This window comes from Palaemon carinicauda, chromosome 43, assembly GCF_036898095.1.
Source record: "Palaemon carinicauda isolate YSFRI2023 chromosome 43, ASM3689809v2, whole genome shotgun sequence".
NCBI classification, from domain to species: Eukaryota; Metazoa; Arthropoda; class Malacostraca; order Decapoda; family Palaemonidae; genus Palaemon; species Palaemon carinicauda.
The window spans coordinates 13,211,676-13,238,460 of NC_090767.1; the positions used below are offsets into that span (position 1 = coordinate 13,211,676).

At 50.5% G+C, this 26,785-nt stretch overlaps 1 protein-coding gene, 1 long non-coding RNA gene and 1 pseudogene across 2 annotated transcripts in view; all 3 read right to left on the bottom strand.

Moving 5' to 3' along the window:
- Positions 1-26,785, bottom strand: part of LOC137633719 (tRNA 2'-phosphotransferase 1-like) — a 534,213-nt gene that overhangs the window by 262,210 nt on the left and 245,218 nt on the right. The gene's annotated exons all lie outside the window — the stretch shown is intronic.
- LOC137633587 (uncharacterized) overlaps positions 1-26,785 on the bottom strand; it is a 110,763-nt gene that overhangs the window by 31,136 nt on the left and 52,842 nt on the right. The gene's annotated exons all lie outside the window — the stretch shown is intronic.
- On the bottom strand, positions 17,823-17,941 carry LOC137634063 (5S ribosomal RNA; annotated as a pseudogene).

A 26,785-nucleotide genomic window follows, 5' to 3' on the forward strand; every position in this document is an offset into this window, starting at 1 on the left:
AACGAAAAGGAAAAAGGGTAAGAGAGAATAAGCCACGCAAAGTAGCTCCCTTCCCGTTTACCTTCTTGAACTGCGGCCTCCTCAGGACGTCGCTCAGCTTGGCCCACCCGCCGGAATCGAGGGCTAGGCCTTCCCTGTCGGCGCCATGTCGCAGGAGCCACGATAATGCCTTGCTAATTTTGGTGGCTGACTGGGTCTGCGAAAAGTTGCAGGAAAAATTAAAAATAATCTAATTCATTTGTCTTTCTTTTTCTTATTCCTATGTCTAAATCTATTAGATTATTTGGGAGATAAAATTACATATCTTAATACTTGTACTTTTTCTAACTATATAAACCCGAGTCTTTTAATAGAGATGCTCCAACAGCTGTTTCACTCTAACGAGGCACAGCGCTGCAGTTGTAAATATTGCCCGAGTGCCCACGTCAGAATGCACTAGCAGTTTTCATCTTTAAAGGTTTAAAGGTCACTCATCAAGGGCAGAGGCAAGAGACAGAGACAATGCCCTAGAGACCGACCACATAGACATGCGCTGAGCAACCAAGTCCCTTCTCCATCCAAGTTAGGACCACACAGGGCTGGGTCATGGCTGCTGATGACTCAAGTTGCAGGTTAAATAGTGCTGAAGAGGAAAAGATAGAATAGGAAGAGGGCTATTTGATGCCAGTCTAAGAAACCTGTCGCTGTTTGCTGGATAACCTGGGACATTAGGGACACTATTCTGCCATGTCGTGTTGCGGAATGTGAAACCGACATGTAATCCTGGATTGGCGACACCCAAGAAGGATGACCCATTACAACAGAGACAAATCATCACTGTTTTTATTCTTTGGAAAATCTAGAGGGAACTGAACTTAAAGAACTCAGGTTTATACACTACGGAACAAATGACAAATTTGGAAGTAAAATGACAAATTCGAAGATAATTTGTATTTTTCCTAACCATACAAACCTTAGCTATTTACATTGGGTTTACCTTTTAGCGTAGCTGAAATGGCGAGCCATTAGAATTTAACGAGGGTGTATTACCCCCCCGCTAGTTAGCAGGGGGGTAGGGGAGTGGTAGCTAGCTACCCCTCCCCCCCCTCACACACCGGTGAATGCTTCACTTTCACTTAGAGGTAGGACTTGTCTTGGGGGACAGGGTTGGCGGGCAAATATATGTAAATAGCTAAGGTTTGTATGGTTAGGAAAAATACAAATTATCTTCGAATTTGTCATTTGTTCCGTAACCGAAATACAAACCACGCTATTTACATTGGGTGACTTACCCCTTAGGAAGGGTGGAAAGTCCCCAGCCATACTGGCTTTGGCTTTACCCGGGGACTCAGAATCCGAGTGAGTCGCACTCGAGAAAAGGAGTCCCTGCACCTCACAAGTTCCTTGCTCCGCAAGGAACCGTGTGGCCTACATAAGCTTGTGTGTGAAGGAAGAAGTGTGACCCGTCCTAGGCAGTTGACCTGGAGTTCCAGAAGGAACTCTGGGTTAGGACGTTCCCAATACCACCTCGTCAGGGTATGGGGGACGCGACAGTACTGACTCAATACTCGGAACACAAGGAAGCATGGTTTACCTGCAAAGGTTTGAGGTCAGCTATGCAGAGACCAGGATGCTGCTTCCCCAGTAGAGGGGATGATGAAGAAAGAAGTAAGGGCCAGACATACTTCTTTCGTTCATGCAGACTAAAACCTGATAACAATGCCCTCAACCTTCTGCTACCTGTCCAAAAAGGAGCCTGAGGTTAGACCAGCTGTTGTGTAGCCACCACAGAGCGATAGAAACGTATCGATACTCCTGTGGGTCACGCCCTGCAGGAAGCAGGCTGCGAAGGTCATTAGACGCTTCCAGACTCCAGCTTGTAGCACCTGCGTCACAGAGTAGTATTACTCGAAGGCGAGGGACGTTGCGATGTATCCGACATCGTGCTGTAGGGCGATGTGACGGGGGAGGGTCTGGATTCAGGTCGAGATGAATGTCTTTGAGTCCGAGCTGAAGAGGTATACTGGTGACTCTCCCCCGTGTCCTTCTTGTGCTCCCAACCCGGCTGCACGTGAGGACAAACTGAAGCTGTTCCCAAAGATAACCCCTCGATTCCTTTACTGGCAAGAAGGAGAAGGTTTTAGGTCATCAGATACAGAATGGTGACTCGAAATCTTGAAGGAATTGGACCGAAGGGCCGGGTCCCCAAGATTCTGAGTCTAGCCAACAACTCAGGAGCGAACCTGAATGTTGCCTTCCCACATTCCTTAGAAAGGGCGGAGTCGTACGAGACCAAGAAGATTGCTTACACACTGGCCGCGGCCAGAGTGAGCAGGAAACCCAAGACGGAATACGATCAGAGGCCTGACGTAAAGGGTCTTGAGAAGATCTCTTAAGGGACTAAAAAGTCCGAGCCATGCTCCATGTTGGAGGACTCACTCCGACTAGGGCAGGGACGTTCGCAGCTTCGCATGAGCGAGGAAAGGTCCAGCGGGAAGGAAAAAGTTATTCCTTTAAGCCTGAAGGTCAGGGAAAGGCTGAGCGACAGGCTTCATTGCCGAGAGCGGAAAGGAGTTTCCTCCCGCCGAAAAGCAATAAGTTTGTTATTGCTGGAGAAGAGGCCTCAAGGGAAGAGGTATATCTCCCACGGCACCAACCACCGAAGACTCTTCACTTCCTGGAAGACCCCTGCGGATGACTATCGCAGATGACGCGACCTCCGCCCCGCGATTGTAGCGGGTTGTCTCTTCTTGAGGAGGAGGCGTAGTGTCTCCAGGCATGAAGCCGAAGCGACGCCCCGGCTCGTGAAAGATGTTGCAGTGTGGTTGTTTGAGTAGCCTGTGCCGTGGGAGAAGCTCTCCCGGGAGTTCCGTCAGGGGAAGCAGAGGGTCCAGAAACCGTTCTGTGCATAGTCCCCGTGGAGCTCTCAGGGCCATTGAAAGGTTGACAGACAACCTGGTCTTGTTGAGACCCATTCTCAACAGACAACAAAGGAGGGAAGACGCAGGCGTCGATGTTGTCCCACCATCACCGGAATGCATCTTGCCAAAGAGTCTCGGGGTCTGAGACTGGGGGGAAGAACAGCGGAAGCTTGAGGTTCCAAGCTGTCGCGATCAGGTCCCCCAGGCCAGGACTAGCTGGTTACTCAAGGCCAAAGACCCCCAGGTACACTCTTTCTACGAGGCTCTGCTCAGATAGTCGGAGAGAACATTCCTCTGCCCGAAATGAGAGAGCCGATGGTGGGATTGAGAGGATCTCAAATCATCTCAGTATCTCTACTGCAAGATGCGAAGGTATGAAAATGCGATCCTTGCTGGTTAGAACACGGCAGTACCATGAAGTCGTCGCGCACGGAGCGACTCGGCAGGAGCTGTAGGATCTGTAGAGGGGCCAGACTACGGCCCCTAAGCCTGCCTGAATGATGGAGAGGTATCCTTCAGGTCCTGACCATAGGCCTGGACCGGAACATGTCATCCCCCCCCCCCCTTTCTTTGACGAGTCCGAGAACCGCATAAAAAATGTGGGGAAAGGACGAGAATATCCACTCCCATCAAAAGGTTCCATAGGTCAACACCCATTGCAGGTCTAATCATTCCGCTGGTCCCATAGGGGCCAGAAAGTCCGGTTAATCGTTGCTTTGAAACCACCGGAACTTGGGCCGCCCCACAGGGAACTTATCCTGAGGCGACCATTCGGAACTTTAGACGGGTCAATGAGGAAAAGAGACCTAGGAAACGTTCCAAGGTAGGGCTGAAAGCTCTGCCTGACTGAAAACAGGTACTGCGACTCTCCTCAGCCTTGCCACAGTCAACTGAAGGGAAGGCTCGGAGGAGGCGGCAACAGAATCTGGCGTCCCCAGGCGGTCACCCATCCAAGTACCGACCAGACCCGACATTGTGGCGGGATGTAAACGATAACAAACCCCCCACACCTTTGATCACTCTGACTTTCAAATATCCCACAATACAAACTTTCCCCTTACTTTACTTTAAACTGGACGATTGCATGAAGGGAAAACAAACAAAACATAACCTTAAAACTATATTAAACGCAACCAAAACAAAACACTTCATTAACCAGACTTAAACCAAACAGACAAAAAAAAATAACAGACTTATATCTAAATAATATAACAGTGTGTGTGTACACAAAACTCACCAATAATCAGAAACTTTACAAACCCAACACCAATAGTTCACACATTACCGAAAACACTTACTTCCCACACAGTACCGAAAATACTTAACACTGAAACCAATCACGTAACACTAAACCAGAAACAATAATCATATCTACCACCAACATGAGCGAAAACGCTAAAATATTCAATATGTAAGGTTGTGTGGTAACTGTCGTCCACATACGGGTAACTCCTACTTCACTGCCACAACTTCTTGGCAAGAGTATTAGCCTACGGCCAATTCCACAGCGCAATCGCTTAACTATACTCTCATATCATCTCCATGTCCAGGCCAAACCAGTGTCGTCATCATCATCATCATCATCATCATCCGGGACTTATTAGGCTTGGTCGTTAACAAATACATGAGCGGTCTATCCAAATGCTTATCCAATTCAACATACAGGGTCGTCATCAATCTCTTAAATGTGCGGCAGGCAACCAACCGGCCACAGACAAACAAAAACTTCAAAGGAGTTTAAAAGTCTAAGGAGCTAAAGGAGGAATTACAGCTCCAATATAAAGAAAAATCACTTCACAGCCGGCTGTCAACAGACTCCTCATACAGTCAAATAGCAAATCCTTTCACCCAAGACATTCATTACCGCCCTAACCAAGCTAAAAAGGTAAACAAACAACCTCAAATATACCGACAGTCTTTCCCACTACAAACAATCATTCGCTAACTACCACTTGTTCTTCGGCGCGCACCCCGGACGCACAAACACACATGCACACACAAACACACACTCTCTCTCTTGGACAAAACTAAAACAAATAAACACTCTCTCTCTCTCTCTCTCTCTCTCTCTCTCTCTCTCTCTCTCTCTCTCAATTTGACAAAGCTAAAGCAAATAAAATATCTCGATTTAACAAAACTAAAACAAAATCTCTCTCTCTCTCTCTCTCTCTCTCTCTCTCTCTCTCTCTCTCTCTCTCTCTCGATTTGGCAAAACAAAAAAAATAAATTAAAATAAAATTAATCCTCCACATTCCTCGCCCCTTACTTTGCCAAATCCTCACACAACACTTACCCATTTTCTCATTACCCAGTCGCAATCAGGAACAGGGCCTCGGCTCCGAGTAACTGGGCCTTCATACACTCTCTCATTTGCTTCTTCCTTAGCACAATCATTCGCTACATTAACACTATTCCTATCTAAATCCCTATCATCTAATATATCATGTACTATCCCATCTACCTCACTATCATCTTGCCCTAAAATCTCACTTATTTCGGTCAACAATTCATCCATTTTATCAAAACCATTTTCTACTTCAATAAAATGGAGTTTTTAGGATAAAACAAAGTTTTGTGAATACTTACCTGGCAGTTATATATATATAGCTGAGTCTCTGACTGCGGCAGAATTTAATCGAAAATCGCGGCAACCGCCTTGTGGTGGTTGTGTGGTTAGATGGTTAACAACCCTTACAGGGTGGTACTTGGAATCATTCCCATTTTCTGTTCCTCAGATTATCTTTGCCCGACCTGTCTCCTGAGGGGAGGTGGGTGGGCTTTAAAATATATATATAACTGCCAGGTAAGTATTCACAAAACTTTGTTTTATCATAAAAACTCCGTTTTTATGAATAGAACTTACCTGGCAGTTATATATATATAGCTGATTCACACATTTGGAGGAGGGAAACAGACAGAAAAAACATAGTTGGGGAAACAACAAAAGAGTTGTAGGAGAACAAACACCTTGATTCCTTACCTGCTAAGGTAGCTGACTTCAAAGGTAACTGCCTCTAGAGTCGCTTTCCCTTAGGAGTGTTCAGCCAGGAGTAGACCTGCTACGCTGCAAACAACTCAATCGAGTCTGTCAAAGGGGTAGGACCAACAACTTGACTAGACTTCAGAAAACTACCTTCCCATATAAAAAAACCTGCAACCTTACTAAAGCTAACCATCTAACCTTGCAGAAATAGATATAAACTATCTATCTGGACTGAGGGAACCGTACCACAGGACGAGGACCTCAGACAACCATAAAAAACACAAACCCATATACAAGTACATAAACTAAGGTTGAGTGGGGGTAGTAACTCCTTTGCCTAATACAGAAGCCGCAGCTACGTATGGGCCCAAGGTATAACACTTGTCATAGTCCACTCTTACCTCTCTGAGGTAATGAGAAGCGAAGACAGAGTTGCTCCTCCAGAACGTTGCGTCCATGATCTGCTTAACTGACATATTTTTCCGGTATGCCAGCGAAGCAGCAATGGCCCTTACTTCGTGAGCCCGTACTTTTAACAGGGCGAAGTTTTCTTCCTCACAAAAGAGGTGGGCTTCCCTAATAGTTTCCCTCAGGAAAAAGGACAAAGCGTTCTTTGACAGGGGTTTTTGAGGATCCTTCACTGAACACCATAAGGAGTTGGAAGCACCCCTCACGCTCTTAGTGTGGGCCAAATAAGCCTTGAGAGCCCTAACCGGGCAGAGGAGGCTTTCCTGTTCCTGACCTACTAGATTCGTGAGGTTAGGGACTTCAAAAGTCCTAGGCCAGGGTTTCGAAGGGTTCTCATTCTTGGCGAGAAAGTCGAACCTCAAGGAACAAACCGCTCCATTTAGGGTGAAGCCTACACGCTTCTCGATTGCCTGGACCTCGCTGATCCTCCTGGCATTCGCTAGAGACAAAAGGAAGAGGGTTTTCTTAGTCACATCTCGCAGAGAAGCTTGCGAGATAGGCTCAAACTTCCTGGAGCACAAAAACTTAAGCACCACATCCAGGTTCCAAGAAGGGGGTCTTAAGTGCACCTGCTTCGTTGTCTCAAAAGACCTAATGAGATCCTGCAAGTCCTTATTCTGAGATAACTCTAAGTATGCCTAGACGGTTGAGAGCATGCTCCTGTATCCTTTAATGGTAGATACAGCCAGCTTAGCATCCTGCCTGAGGTACAAAAGAAAGTCTGCAATCTGGCTCAGAGAGGTAGAGGACGAGGAAACCTTGCGCCTCCTGCACCAAGCTCTAAAGGTCTCCCACTTTGACTGGTAGACTCTTTGTGAAGAGATCCTCCTTGCCCTGGCAATAGCTTTCGCCGCTTGTGCCGAAAAGCCTCGAGATCTAACGAGCTTCTCGACAGTCTGAAGGCAGTCAGATTGAGAGCAAGGGGGTTTTGGTGAAATCTCTCGAAGTGGGGTTGTCTGAGAAGATCTGGACTTGCCGGGAGTCTTCTTGGAAAGTCCATCAGTAACCCTACCACTTCGGTGAACCATTCCCTCGCAGGCCAGAATGGAGCCACTAGGGTCATTCGTCCCGAATCGAGGAGAGCGAACTTCCTGACAACCAGATTGATGATCTTGAACGGGGGAAAGGCATACATGTCCAGCCCCGTCCAATCCATCAAGAAGGCGTCCACTGCAACAGCTTCCTCGTCCGGGACTAGGGAGCAGTAGTTAGGGATCCTCTTGTTTAGACCGGAGGCGAAAAGGTCTATTACTGGTCTGCCCCACAACTTCCAGAGGCTCCGACAGACATGCGGGTTGAGAGTCCACTCTGTAGGAAGGACCTGTCCCCTCCTGCTGAGCATGTCTGCCCTGATGTTTCTCTGCCCTTGAACAAACCTTGTCAACAGCTGGGTCTCGTTCTCGTTCGCCCAGAGGAGAAGCTCTCTCGCAGTTGAGAACAGGGAGAGGGAGTGAGTTCCCCCTTGCTTCCTTATGTACGCGAGAGCTGTGGTGTTGTCGGAATTGATCTCCACAGTCTTTCCCGACACCGAGGTTTTGAAGGCCTTGAGCCCTAACAAAATGGCCATCAATTCCTTCCTGTTGATATGCCAACTGACCTGACTCCCTTCCCAAATACCTGAGACCTCTTTGTTCCCTAGTGTTGCTCCCCAGCCTGACTCGGACGCGTCTGAGAATAACACTAGGTCGGGGTTCTTCTTGAACAAGGAGATCCCTTTTCCCAACAGAGCTGGGTCCAGCCACCACATTAAAAGATCCTTGATCTCTGTCGGAAAAAAGAAAAAGTGTCCTCCTGGATCTTTCTGTTCCAAACCTTTGCGAGGAAGTGTTGCAGAGGCCTTAGGTGCAGTCTCCCCAAAGGGACAAACTGCTCCAGGGAGGATAGAGTTCCCAGCAGACTCATCCACTCCTTCGCTGAGCATTCCTGCTTCCTCAAAAAGTCTTTGACTTTGTCCAGGCACCTGGTCTGCCTCTCCTGGGAGGGAGAAGCCTGAAAAAGAACTGAATTCAGAACTATCCCCAAATAGAGAATAGTCTGATTCGGCTCGGTCTGAGACTTCCCCCAGTTGACGATGAGTCCCAGGTCCTGAGTGATCGTATAAGTTTTCATTAGGTCCTCCAGACATTTCTCTTTCGACTGTGACCGGATCAGCCAGTCGTCTAGATAGAAGGAGACCCTTATCCCCTCCTGGTGTAACCAGCCTGCCACATTCGCCATAAGTCTGGTGAAAACTTGGGGAGCTGTGCTGAGACCGAAGCAAAGTGCCCTGAACTGGAAGCACTTGCCCTGGAACACAAACCTCAGATATCTCCTCGAAGACGGATGAATGGGGACGTGAAAATAAGCGTCCTACAGGTCGAGAGAAACCATCCAGTCTCCTGGACGAACTGCAGCCAGCACTGACTGAGTCGTCTCCATGGAGAACTTTGTTTTCTCCACGAAGGCGTTCAGAGAGCTGACATCTAGGACTGGTCTCCATCCACCCGAGTTCTTGGGAACCAGAAACAGGCGATTGTAAAAGCCTGGGGAGGCGAGGTCTTGAACTGGCTCTATTGCTCCCTTGACCAACATCTGGTCGACTAGCTCCAGAAGAGCCTCTCGTCTCCCCGCGTCGGTGTACTGAGCCACTAAGGCCAGGGGAGAGTCTGAGAGAGGTGGTTTCTTTAAAAAGGGGATCTTGTAACCTTCCTTGACGACTGAGAGGGACCAGGTGTCCGCCCCTCTCCTTTCCCAAGACTGCCAAAAACGAGACAGTCTTGCCCCTACTGGTGTCTGGAGGACTTCCATCTCATTTTTTGGACCGGGGCCTAAACGCACCCCTGCTGGTCCTTGGCCCTGACTCTTGTCTTCTCCCCCTAAAATCCGCTCTCGAGGAGATCCTGCCCCGAAAGGGCTGTTGAAACTTCTTCTCCTCCTTCTTCAGAGGAGCAGGAGCAACAGGTAAGGTCTTTCTAGCCGACCGACACAAAAGGTCCTGAGTAGCCTTCTGAGCCAGAGAAAGGGAGATATCTCTGACCAGAGCTTCAGGAAAAAGATGACGTGAAAAAGGGGCGTAAAGTAGCTCCGACTTCCGGGCAACAGTCACAGATCTAGAGGTGAAGGAGAACAAAAGGGCCCTCTTCTTTAAGACCCCTGCTGAGAAAAGGGAAGCCAATTCATTAGCTCCATCCCTTAGAGCTTTGTCCATGCAGGACATGATACTCGTCAGGTCCTTTGTGTCCTCCAGGAGTTCAGACTTCCTGGCCAGAGTCCCGAGAGACCAGTCCAGGAAGCTGAAAACCTCGAAAACCCTGAAAATTCCCTTGACGAGGTGATCAAGCTCCGACATGGACCACATCACCTTGGCAGAGTTTAAAGCATGCCTTCTTGCCGAGTCCACAAGAGCCGAGAAGTCACCTTGGGAGGAGGAAGGCACTCCTAACCCCAAAGGTTCCCCTGTCTCATACCACATACCGGCCTTGGAAGCGAGCCGGGACGGTGGAAAAGAAAAGGTGGTCTTGACAGCTTGTCTCCGTTCCTTCATCCAATCATCCACTTTAGCGAGAGCTTTCCTGGCCGAAATTGAAAGTTTCATTTTGATGAAGGCCGAAGACTTAGTAGCTTTCTTCCTGGTAAATTGAGACTGAGGAGAACGAGGGGCCGAAGGTTGAAATTCCTCCCCATAAAGTTCCAAAGAGAGCGAGAAAGAACCTTGTAATCGCTAGAAGAGTCGGCAGGTTTTTCTTCCTCTTCCGAAATATCTTCGAGGTCCTGCTCAAGGATAACATCCCGAAGAGTTGGGCTGCCAGCAGTCTGGCAGCGAGGCTGTTAGAATCCTGGCGCCGAGCGCCGCTAACACCCAGTCGGCGAGAGGCGGTATTGTCACGATGACGAGAAGCGATATCGTCACAATGACGAGAGGCAGTATCGTCACGATGACGAGAAACGGAAGCGTCCAGAAGATGCAGGCTGCCGTCGCCTTGAAAATGCAGACTGCATTCATCCTGTTTCCTAAGAAACGAGGCAGTAACGTCCTGGCGTTTCGAAAGAGAAACGGAATCGTCACGGCGCCGAGAACGAGAGGCAGTATCGTCCTGGCGGCGGGAGAGGGGGGAAGGAAATTCCTGGCAGCGTGCCGATGAAGAGGGTGCACGTTGTCGTACGGCCGACGAAGTGCGCAGAGGTTTCTTGGGAGAGATACTAAAATCTCTCTTAGAAGAAGATCTCTTAACAGGCAAAGAGACGTCCTTACGTCTGACGGACTGAGAAGGGTGGCTGAAAGCTTTAACTAACGATGAAAGTTGTTCCTGCATAACAACCCATGTATACTTATTTTTATCTTTCTTTTTAAAGAAGCTAGCACTTATTACCATCTCTTGTTCAACACACATGTCTACCAGTCTCTCACCACTCTCATTTTCACCTGGTACGCCATACTTCCCAATGACACCTTCTACCTCTCCAGCGCCCACTCTAGCATTTAAGTCACCCATAACAACTACATAATTCCTTCTACCCAGTCCTTCTACACACCTAGTTAATTCATTCCAGAACTCATTCCGCTCTTCTTCACTTTTCTCACTACCTGGCCCATACGCACTGACAAACGCCCAACATTCCCTACCAAACCTAACCCTTACCCACATTAACCTGACTTCTATACTCAAATATATACATAAACATGAGAAAATGTTTACATATATATTGAGTAAAAGAAAAGTAAGTGATTAAGTAAAGACAAAACAAACAATGGCTGCCAAGCGAGGACAAAGACAGAGACGTCTGTCCATGTCCGAGCCGAAAGTGAAGCATTCACTGGGAATATTACTTTCAGCGATGCTCAAAGATGAGCCATTAGACTTTTAGCGAGGGTTAACCACCCATACCGATAGTTAGCGGGGGAGGGGAGGGGGGTTTAGTAGTAGCTAGCCCTCTAACTCACAAACTTGTGACTGTAATTCACTTTGCTTGGAGGTAGGACTTCTAGGAGGACAGGGTTGGCAGGCAAATCTGTATAAATAGCTACAGATTTGTATCATTTGGAAAAATACATATTACTTCCAAATTTGTCATTTGTTCCGTAACTTGAATACAAACTAAGGCTATTTATGGGGGTCGACTCACCCAGTAGGAGCGCAGACATCTCTGTCAATCTGGCTTTATCCAGGGATTGCTCCTCATGTGTGTTAGCACATGAGATGGAATCCCTAACAACTTACTAAACCTTGCTATGCATGCTCTGCAGCCTACACAAGCTGTGTGTTTGTGATGTAAGCAGTGTGACTGTCAAGGTAAGAGTTCTTTCGAATCCTCAGATTCGTTCAAAGTCACCAAGACATTCCCAATACCACCTCGCCAGGTTATGGGGACGCAACAGTATTGACACAATACTAGGTTACACATGGGAACAGGAGGACTTTAGCTAACACTGCAGGGATCTTATCCTGAAGCAGCCGTTGGGAACTAGACGGACCAGGGATGACAGGTGCCCGAGGAGATATTGCCCCTTCTGGGCTGGGAGTTCTTCTCATCTGAGAAATGGTCTTGCAACCTTCCTTAGCCTCACTTCACTGTCGTCTGATGTGCCAACTCATTGACGGTCCTCATGCATGCTCTGACTCCTTTTACTTTGCTCCTGAAGGACTGACAGCTGGTTTGAAGTCTTCCACCCACGAGACATCATCTGGAGGTAGGTCGTGGTTGTCATCGTGGTGGCCGGAAATTGATTGTCTGACTTCCTCTATGAGTCTCGTTATCTTCGAAGGGGATTTAGGCAGGGTTTTTGAGTCTTCAGACTCCTTCCTTGGAGGAAAGAAAGTCTCTAAGACAGAAGGTCTTGCAAGGATGACTCTCTGCTGGACATCCGTAGGGGGAGGGATCTTATCCTCCACAGGTCTGGAGACTACTCTCTCATGGGACTTCTTCGATGGGAGAGGGACGGAAGGAGCCTTCTAGAGACTCTTCCCTATGGAAGGAGTCGACTCAAACCGATGGGCGTGATACCTGAGGGCAGCTTGACCGTAGATGAGACTGTTTTGTCAGGGGCTCCTCTTACGCTGGAATGGAAGCATGGATATTCACCTTGGGTCCGAAGATGGAGAGAAAGACTCCTCCAGCAGGATCATGAGTCTTTGGAGAATGAGCTGTAGGAAAACCTGAGGCAAAAGCCCGGGTAACAGCTCTCACCAAGGCTCCGTACCATGGTTCCTATCTGATAGCAGAGCTGTCGGAAAGTTCCTTTGAAGGGAAAGACGAAGAGGGCCTCCGCAAAGGAGCCCTATCTGCTGCATGGACAGTCTTTGGGCCAGTCTGCAGTTCTTCCGCCCCCTTTCCAGAGAACGGGACCGGCTGCGATGAGGGGATCTTCTGGATCTTAAAATCCAGACGTCTATCCTTTTCCACTCTACCCCAGCGAAGGCGAGGGTCTGCTTTTGTGGGAAGGGGAACGAGGCGAGGGAGAGTTCTGGGAAGCCTTAAATTTATCTGGCTGGGGCATTGGAGCTGGAGAAGACCTAACAAGTTTCCCTTCCTGTGAGCAGCGTTGTTCAGAAGGGTGTTGTTGTTTGGGAGAAAGCTGGCAACGGCCGGGGGATGGTTCCTGCTGCCGCTGTGCTGTGGCCGCAAGGTCACGAGCAGCTGTCTGCCAATGGGAAGAGTCTTTCCAATCGTCAGCTGACCGCTTCAACGATGGATGGGAAGACGAACGACAGCCAGCACGAGGCTGGCGTTGTTTACCCTTTTCTCCAGTAGAGGGGAGTGGTTGGAGAACGACGAGAGGGTTGAGGCACAGCTGAAGGTTGACGAGATGGCGAGTTACCAGCAGTTGGCAATCAGTGAGTCGGCAATTGGAGTGATCGGCGAGCTGAAGGCTGTTCTGTAGGGCTGTGACGCTTAGAAAGGGAATCAGCAACTTGGCGAGTCGGTGAACCGTCAGGGAGGCTGGAACCAGCCGTCGAGCCATGAACCGGAATTTGTCGGTGAGCAAAAGGAGAGGCGGAGTGATCTGTCGAACGCTGCTGAGCAGGCGACCAACGAGCAATGTCGTTTGCCTTCCGCTCTTGGAGGGTGGCGAGTCTACTGGTCAATGACGAGAAAGTGATCGGCGAGCAGCAGAAGACTGTGCTGGCGATCAACAAGTCTGTGGGTTAGGTTCCCAGAAGGAAAACTGCGTTAAACTCCTTTAACTCTATGTGGGAGGGATACCGAAGTAGCGCAAGCCCAAGAGAGAGGTGAGAAGACGATCTGTCATCTAGATGAAATCACTCTTTGAAGAGAGAGACCTTAAAACAACTCCTTTAACTCTACGTGGGAGGTCTACGGATATAGCGTAAGCCCAAGAGAGAGAAAAGAAGTCTATCTTGAGCTGGCTTAGTGATGAACACGAGCTGACGAACAGTGGACGGCGAGTAAGCGAACGTCAAGTTGACAAACGGAGAACTGTCGCCTGCCTTGAAGGGCAAAAAACGAGTCGTCGAACCGCGATCGATGATCAGTGCGATCAGTGAGAGGCTGGCAACCAGCGAGCTGATAAATAACAAGAAATCGGCGATTGGTAAGCAGGAGATTGATGATCGGTGAAAGACGGGCTAGCAGTCACCAATCGGCAAGTTGATGAATCGTGATCGGCAATCGACGTGCGGGGGAATGACGATTGGCGATCAGCGAGCTAGCAATTGGCGACATACCGCAGTCGTCGAGGGCAGGTCGGGAAATCCAGAGATTCGATGGGCGACAGTGAGCCACTAACAGCAGTTTGATGGCGAGAGGCCTGACAGCGTTGAACAGGGGAACTCAGAGTCCAAGGAAAGACAGGCGAAGGTCAGGAACCAGAGGGTGAATGGCGAGACTGACGAGATTCGTCCGTCCTTGAAAATCTTCCGATGGGGACCGTTCGGCGGATGTCAACGACAAGCTAAACAGAAGTCACTTTGCCAAAGGCAAAAGAGCGTGTCTGAGGTGATGAAGAGATCTATAAACTCAGCAAGCTCGACAGTGATGATACCCCGCCACGAAGACTGCTTAGCAGGAAGATTTCTGGAGGGTCAACGAAAAGGTGTTTCTAAGGGTGGTCCCTCTCGCTAACGAGAGAGGTGTTCATCCGCAGGAGAGATTTGTCTCGTACAGTACTTTGCTCTGCCGCCGACGGAAGATTGCAGGGCAGAGAAGATGAAAGGAAGTTTCCTCTCGGAAGGGAGAAACAGCCCAACACCTGTGGAGGATAAATCTCCCTAGGAAGGGAAAGCAGTCCAACCCCTGGAGGCGGACCACCGGGCGGCTCTCTTTGCTTCCCATCAACAAGCCTTATTAGAGTTGAAAGTATGCATTAAGCGCTACCTGAGAAAGCGTAGCCAGAGCTAGTTCCTCTAGGTTAGCTTATTTATCAGGAAGTGTCCCAGGCGCAGGAGAACAGGAAACTGATGGCGTATAGATAGCAGATTCCAGAGGAATGAACAGCACTGCTCTTCTACGTCGGCTATCTTAGCCGAACGAAGAAGTACGGCATCGCTAACAGAGGGAAAATAATAACAAATTATGCAAGAATGAACTCCCTCGGGAGGAGCACCCTAATCTGCGGACAGGAAAGGTGACCCCCGAGAAAACAGAGACAAATTCGAAGATAATTTGTATTTTTCCTAACCATACAAACCTTAGCTATTTACATTTGGTTTACCTTTTAGCACAGCTGAAATGGCGAGCCATTAGAATTTAACGAGGGTGTATAACCCCTGCGCTAGTTAGCGGGGGGGGGGGGGGTGGTAGCTAGCTACTCCTCCCCCCCTCACACACAAGTGAATGCTCACTTTCACTTAGAGGTAGGACTTGTCTTGGGGGACAGGGCTGGCGGGCAAATATGTGTAAATAGCTAAGGTTTGTATGGTTAGGGAAAATACAAATTATCTTCGAATTTGTCATTTGTTCCGTAACCGAAATACAAACCACGCTATTTACATTGGGACACTTACCCCTTAGGTAGGGTGGAAAGTCCCCAGCCATACTGGCTTTGGCTTTACCCGGGGACTCAGAATCCGAGTGAGTCGCACTCGAGAAAAGGAGTCCCTGCACCTCACAAGTTCCTTGCTCCGCAAGGAACCGTGTGGCCTACGTAAGCTTGTGTGTGAAGGAAGAAGTGTGACCCGTTCTAGGCAGTTGACCTGGAGTTCCAGAAGGAACTCTGGGTTAGGACGTTCCCAATACCACCTCGTCAGGGTATGGGGGACGCGACAGTATTGACTCAATACTCGGAACACAAGGAAGCATGGTTTACCTGCAGAGGTTCGAGGTCAGCTATGCAGAAACCAGGATGCTGCTCCCCCGTAGAGGGGATGATGAAGAAAGAAATAAGGGCCAGACATACTTCTTTCGTTCATGCAGACTAAAACCTGATAACAATGCCCTCAACCTTCTGCTACCTGTCCAAAAAGGAGCCTGAGGTTAGACCAGCTGTTGTGTAGCCACCACAGAGCGATAGAAAATGTATCGAAACTCCTGTGGGTCACGCCCTGCAGGAAGCGGGCTGCGAAGGTCATTAGACGCTTCCAGATTCCAGCTTGTAGCACCTGCGTCACAGAGTAGTATTACTCGAAGGCGAGGGACATTGCGATGTATCCAACATCGTGCTGTAGGGCGATGTGACGGGGGAGGGTCTGGAGAAAGGTCGAGATGAATGTCCTTGAGTCCGAGCTGAAGAGGTATACTGGTGACTCCCCCCGTGTCCTCCTTGTGCTCCCAAATCGGCTGCAACTGAGGACAAACTGCAGCTGTTCCCAAAGCTAACCTCTCGATTCCTTTATTGGCAAGAAAGAGAAGGTTTTGGGACATCAGATACAGAATGGTGACTCGAAATCTTAAAGGAATTGGACCAAAGGGCCGGGACCCCAAGATTCTGAGTCTAGCCAACAACTCAGGAGCGAACCTGAATGTTGCCTTCCCCCTTTCCTTAGAAAGGGCGGAGTCGTACGAGACCAAGAAGATTGCTTACACACTGGCCGCGGCCAGAGTGAGCAGGAGACCCAAGACGGAATACAATCAGAGGCCTGTCGTAAAGGGTCTTGAGAAGATCTCTTAAATGACTAAAAAGTCCGAGCCATGCTCCAAGTTGGAGGTCTCACTCCGACTAGGGCAGGGACGATCGTAGCTTCGCATGAGCGAGGAAAGATCCAGCGGGCAGGAAAAAGTTATTCCTTTAAGCCTGAAGGTCAGGGAAAGGCTGAGCGACAGGCTTCATTGCCGAGAGCGGAAAGGAGTTTTCTCCCGCCGGAAGGCAATAAGACCGTTATTGCTGGAGAAGAGGCCTCAAGGGAAGAGGTATATCTCCCACGGCACCAACCACCGAAGACTCTTCACTTCGCCTGGAAGACCCCTGCGGATGACTATCGCAGATGACGTGACCTCCGTCCTGCGACTGTAGCGGGTTGTCTCTTCTTGAGGAGGAGGCGTAGTGTCTCCAGGCATGAAGCCGAAGCGACGCCCCGGTTCGTGAAAGATGTTGCAGTGCGGTTGTTTGAGTAGTCTGTGCCGTGGGAGAAGCTCTCCCGGGAGTTCCGTCAGGGGAAGCAGAGGGTCCAGAAACCGTTCTGCGCATAGTCCCAGTGGAGCTCTCCCATTGAAAGGTTGACAGACAACCTGGTCTTGTTGAGACCCATTCTTTACAGACAAAAAGGAGGGAAGACGCAGGCGTCGAAGTTGTCCCACCATTACCGGAATGCATCTTGCCAGAGTCTCGGGGTCTGAGACTGGGGGGAAGAACAGCGGAAGCTTGAGGTTCCAAGCTTTCGCGATCAGGTCCCCCAGACCAGCACTTGCTGGTTACTCAAGGCCAAAGACCCCCAGGTACACTCTCTCTACGAGGCTCTGCTCGGATAGTCGGAGAGAACATTCCTCTGCCTGGAATGAGAGAGCCGATGGTGGTATTGAGAGTATCTCAATCATCTCGGTATCTCTACTGCAAGATGTGAAGGTGCAAAAATGCGTCCCCTGCTGGTTAGAACACGCCAGAATCATGAAGTCGACGCGCACGGAGCGACTCGGCAGGAGCTGTAGGATCTGTAGAGGGGCCAGACTACGGCCCCTAAGCCTGCCTGAATGATGGAGAGGTATCCTTCAGGTTCTGACCATAGGCCTGGACCAGAACATGCCCCCCCCCCTTTTCTTTGACGAGTCCGAGAACAGCATCAAGAATGTGGGGAAAGGATGAGAATATCCACTCCCATCAAGAGGTTCCATAGGTCAAAACCCATTGCAGGTCTAATAGTTCCGCTGGTCCCATAGGGGCCAGGAAGTCCGGTTAATCGTTGCCTGAAACCACCGGAACTTGGACCGCCCCACATGGAACTTATCCTGAGGCGACCGTTCGGAACTATAGACAGGTCAATGAGGAAAGGAGAACTAGGAAACGTTCCAAGGTAGGGCTGAAAGCTCTGCTTGACTGAGAACAGGTACTGCGACTCTCCTCAGCCTTGCCACAGTCAACTGAAGGGAAGGCTCGGAGGAGGTGGCAACAGAATCTGGCGTCCCCAGGTGGTCACCCATCCAAGTACCGACCAGAACCGACGTTGCTTAACCTCGCTGGACGGACGAGAAGCGGGGTTTCCAACGTGGTAAGGCCGTTGACTCAATATCATGGCCAGATACTCCAGATGTTGAGGCAGAAGAAGAGAAGGCTCCCAGCAAAATACCATGAACCCCCACTCATGGTAAGCATCCGGAAGCTTGCCCCGGCACTGAAGAAGGTCGAACCCGAGCCTACCGGAGTTGACCAGACCTCAAAAAAGCGAAGGAGGCGGAAGCCTGCACCTGAACGGCCATGAGAAAAGCAGGGAGAGTTCTCTGGGGAAAAAACCTGCGATGCCACGTCGGGATCGCCACACTGCATCATAAGCAGGAATACCTGCAGTCTAGGCCGAATTCCACGAGCTCCCTGGAAGATGGATGGAATGGAAACTGAAAGTACCCGTCCTTCCGATCCAGGGTTTAAGGAGTCCTGTCGCCTCGTTACCAGTCTGATCGATTCTGCTGTTCCACGCTGGACGAAGTTTGTTCGACAAACTTGATCAGGGCTGAGAGGTCGACTACGGAACTCCCGTCTCAGATACTTCCTTACAAGAAAGGATCGACTGATGAAGCCGGGGGTGAAGCCGTCGATGATCCTATGGAGGACCTTCTCCTAAGGTATGGATCATTCTGCCCAAACGGGCAAACTCTTGCCGACCCTATGGCAAAGAGATTTAGAGACACTGAATTCGCTGACAGAGACGGCAGGCGCGATATCCTTGGCTGATCACAGAGATTGTGCGGGAATGGGCATCGGGAAGCTGTCATCCGGATGAGTAACCTTAAGCATCCTCCCAGCGTGAAACCTGGAAGAGGGGGGGGTGCAAATCCTAGAGTTCGTGAACTCTGCCGCTCCCTTTAGGACTATGCCCCCCCCCCCCGGGGGGAGCCTCTCGTGCCATCTGTTCCTGACAGGAGGAAACTGCAATTGGACGCCTTGTCTCAGTTGTCGTAACCGATAACTTAGGCCAACGTGGTTGAAAGAAAAAGGCGCTGGAGCCCTGCAGAGTCTGGAAGAAAGCGCCTTGGAGGAGTGAAAACGGAAGTCGACTTCCTCCGCACAGCCGCTGTCTAAGTCTCTGTCCATGGGCACACACAAACACTTCTCAAGGATGGAAGGGTGTCTGAGGTTGTCGACATCCACGGATGAGACACCCGAAAGGAAGCCCTCGGTCAGCGCGTCCAGATGGTCCAACATCGAGCTTGCCCGCGTTAGATACTTAACGACGAAACGCCAAGGTGCTTGAGCCCGAGAGGAGGAAAGTACCCATGACCTTCCTGTAGCTTCCTTGAACCAAACCTCGGGCCGTAACTGAGGAGGGAAAGGACCTGGTAAGCCCCCTACACGAGGTGGAAAAGAGGAAGGGGTAAGCAGTCACCCCTTGGCCGATGGAGAAATCTCGAACGGAAAGCCCCCCGCCAAAAATCCTTCCAGGGAATGACGGGGAAGGGCTAACCCAGGTTCTGGAAAGAGGAGTGTTGCTCAGACCTTCCTGAAGATTCTTCCTATTCTTGCATGTGCCATGCTCTGCGTTTACGGGGTGAGGCCGTGTTCTGGAAATACGCTCCAGAAGAACTCGCCAGGCTGGCCATGCTGCAAAAACCCCAATGGGAATCGTGGTCGCAATCGCCCTGGAGCTCGCGCGATGGTAAATCAATGATTTGCGCGTGGGCAAACGTGGAAGCGCCCATGCGCGGTCACGCAGGAACGCAAACGAAAGTGAGCGAAGGAGCGCAGAAGGAGGGCGAGCGTGGAAGGAAGGGCGAGAGCTGGTGGTTGGCGAGTGATAACCCATAGGCGAGCAATGGATACTGCAAGAATTAAGCCGACGTTCGTGCGAAGAAACACTGTAGGTTAGCGTGATGGATCACCGTCGGTTCCCGCGACGGAACACCGTCGGTTCGCGCGACGGGACACCGTCGGTTCGCGCGACGGGACACCGTCGGTCCGCGCGACGGGACACCGTCGGTCCGCGCGACGGAATACCGTCGGTTCGCGCGACGGGACACCGTCGGTTCGCGCGACGGGACACCGTCGGTTCGCGCGACGGGACACCGTCGGTTCGCGCGACGGGACACCGTCGGTTCGCGCGACGGGACACCGTCGGTTCGCGCGACGGAACACCGTCGGTTCGCGCGACGGAACACCGTCGGTTCGCGCGACGGAACACCGTCGGTTCGCACGCGGGCAAACATTGGAGAGCATGTGCGCGGTCGCGCATGAGCGTAGACGTGCAGGCACGTGGGCGGGCGGGTGAGCACAGGCGGTCGGGAGACCAATGGCACGTCGGCGAGCGATGGCGCATTCTGGCGAGGCAATAGCCCGCAGGAGAGTGACGGAGCGTTGGCAAGCGATGGCGCGTCGGCAAGCGACGGCGCGTTGGCGAGCGGTGGTGCATTAACAAAACGCTAGCGAGCAGATGAAGAATCGCGTGGGTGCATAGGCGATTGCCAACGTGAGAGAGACTAGTGATGGTTAGCGCGCATCGCGCTTACGGAAGGCGCGCAGGTGCATCAGGAAGGTGAGCGCTGAAGCCAGCTGTTAATCAGGCGATCCTAGACGGTCAGAAACCCGTTGGCGCCCATTGGTGCGCGGCAAAAAAGGGCGCGCAGATGTGCGCTGGCGATTGAAGAAAGCTGGCGCACAAAAGGACAGAAGAAAAGGTGAGCGCTGGCGAGCAGGAGGAAGATCTACGGCAAGACTCAGCTACCGGAGATCGTGGTCCACAGCAGGCGAGCGCTAGATCGCTACTGATGTGGTCAGGGGAACTGACACGCGTGGCAGATCGATGGCGATCGTTGACGCGTAGGAGATCGCTGGCGAGCAGGTGAACGTTGACGCGTCTAAGGTCGCTGACGAGTTGATGATCGCTGACGAGCAGAAGGCAATGCGTGGACGCCTGCGCATAGAAGAAGAGTCCTTGACCCAGACCTGAACCAAAGTTCTAGATCGCGAGGGCGAACGTGGGCGCGTAACAGGAACCAACAGGAACAGCAGAGATGATCATCATGAGAGAGCTGACGAACAGGAGAGCGTTGGCGAACAGGAGAGCACTAGCTATCAGGAAGCGCCGATGAGCAGGAGAGCGCCTGTGCGCTAACACTGAGCAGGAGCTCGTTGTCCGTCGGGAGACAGATGTCCGTCAGAAGACCGTTGCCTGTCCGTCGGGAGACAGATGTCCGTCGGAAGACCGTTGCCTGTCCGCCGGGAGACTGATGTCCGTCGTAAGACCGTTGTCCGTCGGGAAGACCGTTGTACGTCGGAAGACGAGGTCAGATTGCTGTCCATCTGCAGCAGGGCGGATGAAGGAGTCGTAGGCTGCAAACGTAGATTCAAAAAGGCGCCTCTTAGCACCCTTATAGGGAGATGAGAGGCCCTTACGACGAGGCGGACGGTGAGCCTTACGGCGAAGGAGGCCAACAGCAACAGCAGCAGAAGAATCCTCCGAAGAGGAGTCTCTATGAGTGTACTCTCGCGAACGAAAGAGAAACACTTCGTAGAAGAGACTGGTTAGCCAGTGACCTAAAAGGAGCAATCCTCCGAAGAGGGGCTCCTGCAGTTGCCCAGCCCCTTGAGCGAAACTGCAGATGTGACCACTCAGCACCAGAGCATAGTCGCACAAAAAAAAAAAAAGGCAAGAGAAGAACCCCCCAAAAGAGGAAAAACTCAGCCTGGACAGGAAAAACTTCCCTCGGAAGGAAAGTTACCCACCCAAGGAGGCAAGCCTCCTGAGAGTTCTAAAATGAACTGGAGAGCTGTCAATCGTCACGGGAGTACTTCCAGTAGAAGGATACACGCCCCTGACGAAAATCCAAAGGGGAGGCAGCAACAGCCTAATCCCCAGGCCTCCACAAGACAGCTCACACCGTTGCCATATTACAGAAACGAACTAGATCGGTAACTGTAAAAAAAATGAAATAAAAAAACATTAGTACACATTCATTCCCCCGGGAAGGCTCCGAAGAGGAATCCCGAGGGAAAGGAACAAGAATTACACAACAGGCACGTGCCCTCACAACCACTTACACTCACGGAAGGAGAGCTGTAACCAAAACAGAATTATAACAATTATAATTATAAAACTATGTAATTATGTAATTTAAAAATGAATGAACACTAAAGAAAGAACGAAAACCCCGAAAGGAATCGTTCCACAACCTGAAAAATTAACAACTACAATTAGATTCATAAACTAATTGAGACAAAACGTACGGCGTAGCAACCCCTCCAACACGGGAAGGAAGCTACAAGGGCGTAGTAACACGTAGTAAAAGGGTGAACGACCTCAAGAGAGAGAGAGAGAGAGAAAGACCAAAGTAAAACTCGATCACAACCCATAAAATTACGCCGTGGTGGCCTAACTGCCGAGGACTCCACGGACATATCGTACACTACACACACAACTCTGAAAAGGAAACTTACTGATTCTATACTCAAATATATATACAAACATGAAAATATGTCTACAGTACATATATATTGAGTAAAAGAAAAGTAAGCGATTAAGTAAAGACAAAACAAACAATGGCTGCCAAGCGAGGACCAAGACAGAGACGTCTGTCCCAGTCCGAGTCAAAAGTGAAAGTGAGCATTCACCTGTGTGTGAGAGGGGGGAGGGGTAGCTAGCTACCACTCCCCTACCCCCCCCCCCCCCCCGCTAACTAGCGCGGGGGGTAATACACCCTCGTTAAATTCTAATGGCTCGCCATTTCAGCTGCGCTAAAAGGTAAACCCAATGTAAATAGCCTGGTTTGTATTTCGGTTACGGAACTAAGACAAATTAAGGACTGCACACTCCCTTCCCTGGCCAAATCGACGGGAGGAGAGCGGCAGCATGAATAACTGTAACAAAACAAGAATTACAATTAACTAATTCAGCTGACAAAAAAAATATTTGGGAGAGGGAGGAAGAAAGATGAGTAGAATACCAGTGTAAACGTTACAAAGGTCGTTTGAGCGAAGATCTGGCAGCGATTCAAGCCTTCAGTAAGCATTGTAAACATTGTAGAGGTTGTGCAGTGAAAACATGTGATGATGTAGCCAATGATCTTAGTCTTCTGTAAGCATTCGTAATGTTATAAAGGCTGTCCGAGTAAAGAACTGCCAGTGATTAAAGCCTTCTAAAAGCGTTGGAAAAGTTTTAAGAGGCTGTGCAGTGAGTGCATGTGGTGTTGGAGACTGTGATTTTAGTATTCTGAATTGTTACAAACATGACAAATTTGGAGATCATTTGTATTTTTCCTATCCATACAAACCTTAGCTATTTACATAGGGTATTACTTTCAGCATAGCTGAAATGACGAGCCATTAGATTTTTAACGAGGGTTAGCTACCCCAGCGCTAGTTAGCGAGGGGGTAGGGGAGGGGTAGCTAGCTACCCCTCCCCTCCCACACACCGGTGAACTGCTTCACTTCACTTAGAGGTAGGACTTGTCTTGGGGGACAGGGCTGGCGGGCAAATATGTGTAAATAGCTAAGGTTTGTATGGTCAGGAAAAATACAAATTATCTCCGAATTTGTCATTTGTTCCATAACCGAAATACAAACCACGCTATTTACATAGGGTGATTTAACTCTTAGGTAGGGTGGAAAGTCCCAGCCTTACTGGCTTTGGCTTTGCCCGGGGACTCAGAATCTGAGTGAGCAGCACTCGAGAAAAAGAGTCCCTGCACCTCGCAAGTTCCTTGCTCCGCAAGGAACGTGCGGCCTACATAAGCTTGTGTGTGGAGGAATGAAGTGTGACTCGTCCTATACAGTAGATGGAATTTTAGGCTAGGACGTTCCCAATACCACCTTGTCAGGGTATGGGGGATGCGACAGTATTATCTTAATACTAGGAACACAAGGGAGCATGGTTTACCTGCAGAGGTTTGAGGTCAGCTATGGAGAGAACCCAGGATGCTGCTTTCCCAAAGAGAGGGGAGGATGAAGAAAGAAGTAAGGGCCAGACATACTTTTTCATTCATACAGCCTAAAACCGGTTAACAATGCCCTCAACCTTCTGCTACCTGTCCATTAAGGAGCCTGAGGTTAGACCAGCTGTTGTGCAGCCACCACAAGGCCGACAGAAAATGTATCGAGGCTCCTGTGGGTCACGTCCTGCAGGTACTGGCTAAGAAGGTCGTTTGACGCTTCCAGACCCCAGCTTGCAGCCCCTGCGTCACTGAGAAGTTTCTCTTGAATGCCAGGGACGTTGCGATGCCTCTGACATCGTGTGCTCTGGGGCGACGTGACGGAGGAGGATCTGGATTCAAGGCATGATGGATGACCCTTCGAATCTAAGCCGAGATGGTTTCTTGGTGACCCTCCTCTTCGTCCTTCCTGTGTGCACAAACAGGGCTTGCACGCGGGGACGGACTGCAGCTGTTCTCTTCAGATAACGCCTCAGACTCCTTACTGGGCATAGTAGCAGATGGTCTGGGTCATTTGTTACAGAACGGAGACTCGAAACCCTGAAGGAGTCGAACCGTGGGTCCGACACTCCAGGGTTCTGAGTCTTAGCTACAAACTCAGGGACGAACCAGAACGTTACCTTCCCCCATCCCCTTGAATGGGTGATGTTGTATGAGAGACCATGAAGTTCACCGACCCGCTTGGCTGACGCCAAAGCTAGCAGGAGCACCGTCTTCCGAGTCAGGTGTTGATCAGAAGCCTGGCGTAATGGTTCGAACGGAGGTCTCTTAAGAGCCCTGAGGACCCGAACCACGTTCCATGGAGGAGGTCTCACTTCTGACTGAGGGCAGGTAAGTTCGTAGCTTCGTATGAGTAAAGAAAGTTCCAGCGAGGAAGAAATGTCTACTCCTTTCAGCCTGAAGGCTAGGCTTAAGGCTGAGCGATAGCCTTTCACCGCCGAGACTGAAAGGCGCATTTCCTCCCGCAAATACAGGAGAAACTCCGCTATTGCTGGAATAGGGGCATCAAGGGGAGAGACACCCCTCCCACGACACCAACCACAGAAGACTCACCACTTCGTCTGGTAGACCCCTGCGGATGATTTTCGCAGGTGTCGAGACATCCTCTCCGCAACTTGTTGTGAAAAGCCTCTCTCAGTGAGGAGACGCTGGATAGTCTCCAGGCGTGAAGCCGAAGCAAAGCTACGACTTTGTGGAAGATGTTGCAGTGTGGTTGCTTGAGTAGCTCGTGTCGTGGGGGAAGTTCTCTCGGGAGTTCCGTCAGGAGCTGCAGAAGGTCCGGGAACCACTCTGCATGATGCCATAGCGGAGCTATTAAGGTCATTGACAGATTGACCGATATTCTGGTCTTGTTGAGCACCCTTCTCATCAGACAGATGTTGTCCCACCGTTGTTGGAAGGCATCTTGCCAGAGTGCCTTGGGGTCCGGGACTGGGGAGCAGTACAGCGGCAGCTTGAAGTTCAAAGCTGTCGCGAACAAGTCCACTGTCGGGGAACCCCACAAAGTCAGGACTTTGTTGGCTACTTGAGGATCTGCGATGCCCTGCTCAGACTGTCGGCGAGCACATTCCTTTTGCCCGGAATGAAGCAAGCTGATAGTGGAATCGAGTGGACTTCGGTCCACCTCAGTATCTCTACTGCAAGATGGGATAGCTATTGTGAAAAGGTACCTCCCTGCTTGTTGATATAAGCCACTACTGTGGTGTTGTCGCTCATCACCAATATGGAGTGGCCCGCCAGGGTCTGCTGGAACTGTTGAAGGGCCAGATAAACGGCCTTCATTTCTAGCAGATTGATGTGGAGGTACTTTTCTGATTCTGACCATAGGCCTGAGATCCTCTGGTTCAGAACGTGGGTCCCCCACTCTTCTTTTGACGCGTCCGAGAACAGCATCAAATCCGGGGGGAGGACGAGGTGATCCACTCCCTTTCGGAGGTTTTCGTCGGTCAGCCACCACTGCAGGTCTACCCGTTCCGTAGGTCCCATAGGGACCAGAGTGTCCGGGGAATCATTGCCCTGATTCCACACGGACTTGAGCCGCCATTGCAGAGATCTCATCCTGAGGCGGCCGTTCGGAACTAGACGGGCCAGGGAGGCCAGGTGACCTAGGAGACGTAACCAAGATTGGGCTGGAAGCTCCTCTCGTCTGAGGAAAGGCTCTGCGACCCTCCTCAGCCTTGCTATCATGTCGTCTGATGGAAAGGCTTTATGGAGATTGGTGTCTAATATCATGCCTAGATATACCAGTCGTTGAGTTGGAAGCAGAGAAGACTTCTCGAGATTTACCATGATCCCTAGATCTTGGCAAAGTCCCAGAAGCTTGTCTCGGTGTCGAAGAAGGGTCGACTACGAGTCTGCCAGGATCAGCCAGTCGTCCAGATAGCAAAGGAGACGGATGCTGATCCTGTGTGCCCACGAAGATATCAGGGTGAACACTCTGGTGAACACCTGAGGTGCTGTGGAAAGACCGAAACACAGCACTTTGAACTGGTAGATCTTGTTGTCTAGGCTGAATCTCAAGTACTTCCTGGAAGACGGATGGATTGGGATCTGGAAGTACGCGTCCTTCAGACCCAATGTGCACATGAAGTCTTGCGGTCTCACTGCAAGTCTGACCGTGTCTGCTGTCTCCATGCTGAACGAAGTTTGCTTGACATACTTGTTCAGAGCTGAGAGGTCGATGACAGGTCTCCAGCCTCCAGACGCCTTCTTTACAAGAAAGAGTCGACTGAAGAAGCCTGGGGAGCCGTCGACGACCTCCTGGAGAGCATCCTTCTTGAGCATGGTCTCGACTTCTGCCCGAAGGGCTAGCCCCTTTGCCGATCCCATGGCATAGGAGCTCAACGACACTGGATTCGCTGTCAGGGGAGGTTGAGATGTTGTGAACGGGACGCGATATCCTTGGCTGATCACAGAGATCGTCCAGGAATCGGCCCCGAGTTGCTGCCACCTGTCTGCGCAACTTTGTAGGCATCCCCCCACTGGTGGACAT